Source organism: Hylaeus anthracinus, unplaced genomic scaffold (assembly GCF_026225885.1).
Source record: "Hylaeus anthracinus isolate JK02 unplaced genomic scaffold, UHH_iyHylAnth1.0_haploid 18982, whole genome shotgun sequence".
Classification (NCBI taxonomy): Eukaryota; Metazoa; Arthropoda; class Insecta; order Hymenoptera; family Colletidae; genus Hylaeus; species Hylaeus anthracinus.
Window position 1 is genome coordinate 1 of NW_026534807.1, and position 5,492 is coordinate 5,492.

General features: G+C 47.0%; 1 protein-coding gene across 1 annotated transcript in view; it reads left to right on the plus strand.

The window, feature by feature from the left end:
- The first annotated feature begins 269 nt into the window (after window positions 1-269).
- LOC128892826 (uncharacterized protein DDB_G0284459-like) overlaps window positions 270-5,492 on the plus strand; it is a 17,253-nt gene continuing 12,030 nt past the window's right edge. The window contains exons 1-2 of the mRNA XM_054153390.1: window positions 270-1,524; window positions 2,342-2,853. The gene's annotated coding sequence lies outside the window, so the exon portion shown is untranslated. The remainder of the gene's footprint in view (window positions 1,525-2,341; window positions 2,854-5,492) is intronic.

Sequence of the window (5,492 nt, forward strand, 5' to 3'; positions counted from 1 at the left end):
ATTTATTATTATTTTTTTGGAAATAGTAATAATCATAGTCATAATTACGGATCGATATTTTACGATTTCGAGACTAGGTTATTGCAATAGGGAGATCAGTTTGTAAAGTTACTAGGTTGGTACTTTAAGGCCCCCGACGAGCGAATATGTTTAAATTAGAATTCCAAAGGATCGAATACAGAATTAAGTTGCAAATGTAATTTTCGGTATTTAATCGGACGTTATTATACGATAGTAATTATTTTTCGGAAATAGTAATAATCACAGTCATAATTATAGATAGATATTTTAGGATTTCGAGACTAGGTTATTGCAATAGGGAGATCAGTTTGCAAAGTTACAAGGTTGGTACTGTATCGCCCCGCGACGAACGAACATGTCTGTTTAAATTAGAATTCCAAAGGATACAGAATTAGCTTCTAAATGTAATATCCTCTATTTAGTAAAAGATGCGAAAGGAACAGATATGAACGCGAACCGTTTTGGTTACAGGAACACTGCCGGGCCAATGCCGTTGCTGCCATCGCCGTCGCCGCGAACGTACAAGAAACGAAGTTGGATGCGTGGGAAAGAAATGCATCGGCGGTTCAAAGTAAATCGCCAATGATCGTGAAAGCCGCGGATCGTGCGTCGAGGAGAGAAAAGAAACTCAGTTAGTATTCGTTCGACGTGAATCTCGTTATTCGAGGACGGATGGAAACGATACGCGGGAAATAAGAAAAAGAAGGAAGGGAAGAAAGAGGTAGCGGAAACGAATCGAGGAGAAAAAAAAGGCGAGCGAGTACCATAAACTTTGAAGAGAAAAGAGAGAGAGAGAAAAAAAAAAGAAACGGCGGACTCTCTCGGGCATCCTCGCGACAGGGCGAAGCCGAACGTGCGTGTGCGAGTGCCGAAGCGTCTCTGGTGTGTGCAACGTAAAAACTGTATTTCACCGTTCTGCCATCTTGAAAGTCATCCAATTTCTCTCTCCTGGCGGCGCTGGCTCAGTGCGCGGGAAACGTGCACAGTGCGTGCATCGTACACGCACTGTGCTAGGCTTTTACGAGCAAGGATACAACCTCCGGGATCCCGTGGAACTGCGAAATAACGGTTCACGTCGACGGTAGAATAAAACAGCGATGAGACCGGGCTCGCCGATAAGTTTGCATCATCGTGGCAGCGATAACGAGCGCCGTGGCGGTCGCGGTAGCAGCATCACCGGTGCCACCGATACGTACGTCACTACCGGTAACGCCAGAAACGACGATGATTCAAACGGCGACGAAAAATCGCGAGTGGTATACAGTGTCGTGTGCGAGCCACGTGGCAGTGACGAGATTCTCGAGCAGTTGCGTTTCGACGAGGTGTACCAGCACTGATTGCGAGTGCTAGTAGAGAAAGAGAAAGCGGCCGATAGAGGGATAGAAGCCAAGACTCTCGCGGAGAGCAGGCCACCGAAAGATATGCGGATCTTTGTGCGAACAGCTGAACCGGAAGTTGTGAGAACAAGTGGAGTGCAACGCGCTCCGCCTAATCGGTGATAGGGTCAGTCGGTTGAAGCAAGATAAAAAATTGGGCGTTCGGCCGGCGACGGAACCGCGACACATTTCGCGATCACCTTTTCACCCCTCAACCCCCACCCTCTCCCGACACCCTACCCCTCGACCTTTCTCCTCTTTTTTCCCCTCGTCTCGTCTCGTCTCGTCTCGTTTCGTTGAACCTTCTCGTCTCCCTTCTTTCTCTCAACTTGCTACCGACTCCCTCGTTTATACTTTCTTCCCCCTTCTCTCTCTCTCTCTCTCTTTCTCTCTTTCTCATCTCCCCACCACACACACGCATATGCTCTCCGTTTCTCGAACGTGTCTCCTCTGCTCGGTATTAAATGTTCGTAAACGTGACGCATAATAAACAATTCCGACGGAAGGATAACGGAAACGACAAGTCGCGTCGCGTTTCTTCGTAATCATGAAGGTATACTTTCCCCATAAATGCACCGCGTTACGTTCTCGTTGCACGAAGGTAGTAACATCTTCGCATCGAGTCCATTTTGTCGAAATTTTATCTAGATAATCGTTACGAGTACGAACCAATGTCACTTCGAGAACTATTCCTTCGGTCGATTTCGAATCAGTGACGATTCGAACGAATTTTATTTTCGATCCCAGTCGTTACCACTTCCTATCTTTATGCAACAGTGCGTTAAAGAGGTTCGTTGACGCGACGCGTTCTTTTCGCGTGTATCGCGCATCCAGCCGTGTTTCGTATCACGTAAATAAATAAACGCGGAGTCTGTACCTTCGTGTGCGTCGGTCCGCCAGACGGCAATTATTAATTTCATGTTTCTCCACCTGTTTATCCGCAGAACTCGTCGCTGGAGCATCAACGGTCGAAGCTCGTAAAGTCCGGTTAAGTTGTGTCGCCTAGTGTTGCGATTACGATCAGTGCGGAAAACGACGGAAAAGTGTACGCGGCGAGGGATATCGGCGAGCGACAAGGGAAGACAGAGAGAGAGAACGAGAAAAAGCATGAGGATGAAAACAGTGTGACCGGTGAAGTAAAAAAGGAAATGATAAGAAAAAAGAAAGAGGGTTTTTGAACAAGATACTGTGGGAAGCAGGAAGGTTCGCCGACGTACAGTAATGTTGTGGATTACCGTGTTCACCGAAAGTTTTTAAAAAAGTCGTCATAGAGTTTATACATAGATCGGTTGGTATACTCACGTATGTGCACGCGTACGTATGTGTGCGTGATCACGCGCGCACATGTACGTGATTTTCACTCGAGACTGAAGCGGTGAATTATTCTCGCACGGATCGACCGCTCGTGGGGGAAATTCGAGATCCGGCTTACCTTCGAAAGCTGACGTCATTACCGGTAAGTTGTTTTTCCGTTATTAGTAGCCTTACGTACAGAGAGATGGGCAGAACTCCTATCTATCGGGTTGTCCGGAAAGTTCGTGCCTATTTTTAGGAAAAATTCAAAGGCATATTTGAATCGACGAGCGAACGACAGTTGCTCATCAATCGGAATTGAAATTACACGATAAAAGATGATATTAAGACCCGTGCGTGCATGTTAGAATGTACAACAGGCCCCGAGTATAGTTACGTGCATGGTGGGGATTTTTATTTTCGTTATTTTAAACTAAAAATGTTGCAACCGTTTCCCTTAACTGTTTTCTAGTCGATTATCCTCCGTTCTTATTTTGTTAAATATATGCCTGTTATGGAAGTATTACGTAATACGTAACGTATTGTAATACAGGGTGTCCCAAAAATGTTGCAACACCTTGAAGGAGGTGGTTCGGGAGGTGATTTGAAACAACTTTTTCCTTAGCGAAAATGTTGTCCGAGGCTTCGTTGAGGAGATATTAACGGAAAACACTGACCAATCAGAGCGCGCGTAGACCGTTGGAGCGGCCGCGGTAGGCGTGACTACGCGCTAGGCGGTCGCGCTCATACGCTACCGCGGCCGCTCCAACGGTCTACGCGCGCTCTGATTGGTCCGGAGTTTTCCACTAATATCTCCTGAACGAAGCGTCGGACGACATTTCCGCAAAGGAAAAAGTTGTTTCAAATCGCCTCCCGGACCACCTCTTTCAAGGTGTTACAACATTTTTGGGACACTCTGTATACACAGAGTAGAGGTGATTTGAAACAACTTTTTCCTTAGCGAAAATGTTGTCCGAGGCTTGGATGAGGAGATATTAACGGAAAACACTGACCAATCAGAGCGCGAGGATGCTGCTGGAGCGTAGGCTACGCGCTAGGCGGCCGCGATCATACGCTACCGCGAGCGCTCCACCGGCATACTCGCGCTCTGATTGGTCCGGAGTTTTCCACTAATATCTCCCGAACGAAGCCTCGGACGACATTTTCGCAAAGGAAAAAGTTGTTTCAAATCGCCTCCCGGACCACCTCTTTCAAGGTGTTACAACATTTTTGGGACACTCTGTATACACAGAGTAGAGGTGATTTGAAACAACTTTTTCCTTAGCGAAAATGTTGTCCGAGGCTTGGATGAGGAGATATTAACGGAAAACACTGACCAATCAGAGCGCGAGGATGCCGGTGGAGCGTAGGCTACGCGCTAGGCGGCCGCGCTCATACGCTACCGCGAGCGCTCCAACGGCATACTCGCGCTCTGATTGGTTCGGAGTTTTCCACTAATATCTCCTGAACGAAGCCTCGGACGACACTTTCGCAAAGGAAAAAGTTGTTCAGAATCGTCTCAGCTACCCCCCCCCTATTTCCGGCTCCTCCCCGAGTTTTGGGACACCCTGTATATCATCGTCACAAACGCGCGTAAAAATCTCCGGTTCGTCGTTTACCGATTGCGAATCGAGATAATAGCCGAACTCGACCCCAGCCCCGGGCACAACCCTAGCTCCGTTCCGCGAAAATTAGCGGGAGAAAGGAGAGGACGGGATCGATGTATGTGTACGCAAAGAGAGAACGTGAATTTTTGAGTAGGCGAGTATTTATTTCATTACACGCGATAGACCGCGGGAAGGGGTGTAGCCGCGAGGGGGAAGGGGGGAGGGTGCGGGGGAGGAGGGGGGGGGGGGAGGGGGGAGGCGGGGCGGAGAAGCCGCAGAAAGCCCGGCACGGATCCTGGTAATATCGCGAAAAGTGTTTGCTCAGCTTGTCTCGACCGAGCTCGGAGCATTAAACCGCGAGCGTTCTTTCGTCTCCCCGGGATCCAGGGAGCGATACCGACCTCTCAATGTGTACACTTCTGTTCCCGATTATACGTTGCGAGCCCGAAGGGCTCTGTTTCCTTTCTCCTCGCCCCGCTGATTTTCGATTCCACCGATTGAAACGGCAATCAGCGGGAGTACTTGTTCGCGGAAAACGCGACAATTCGACTAACGGCACCGACAACGTCGGTGCGCGCCGATTTAAAGACGGAACCGATTCGGTGTTGTCGATTTTTCCGAACGGATTACTCGTTTTCTGCCGATCGACGTCGCGTTTATTAATGCCGCGATAGAAAGGTAAATAAGAATTGCGCGGCGACCGGGTTTCGGGGGCGGTGTACGGGGCTAGGGCGGTGGACCGGTGATCCAGGACTTGCTAGGATCGATTCACGTTGGATCGTTCGCGAGAACTGTTTAACGAGATCCAACAAAAGTTTCTTTCGCTTTATTGATAAGTAATACGTGCACGATGTTTTACGTTTTACGTTGCGTTACCGAATTGCGCATCTCACTTTGCTCCGGTACTGTTACAACATGCACATCTATGAAGTTTGACTACGATACATACATCGATACAATATATATTGTCATACGTGCATTTATATATATATATATATATTTTGTCATACGTGTATTTATTATCATATATATATATATATATTGTCATACGTGTATTTATTATCATATATTTATTATCATATATATTGTCATACGTGTATTTATTATCATATATTGATATGTCATATGTCAATATTTCATATGTGTATGTATTATCATGTATTCATTCATATATTCATATATTGATATGTCATAT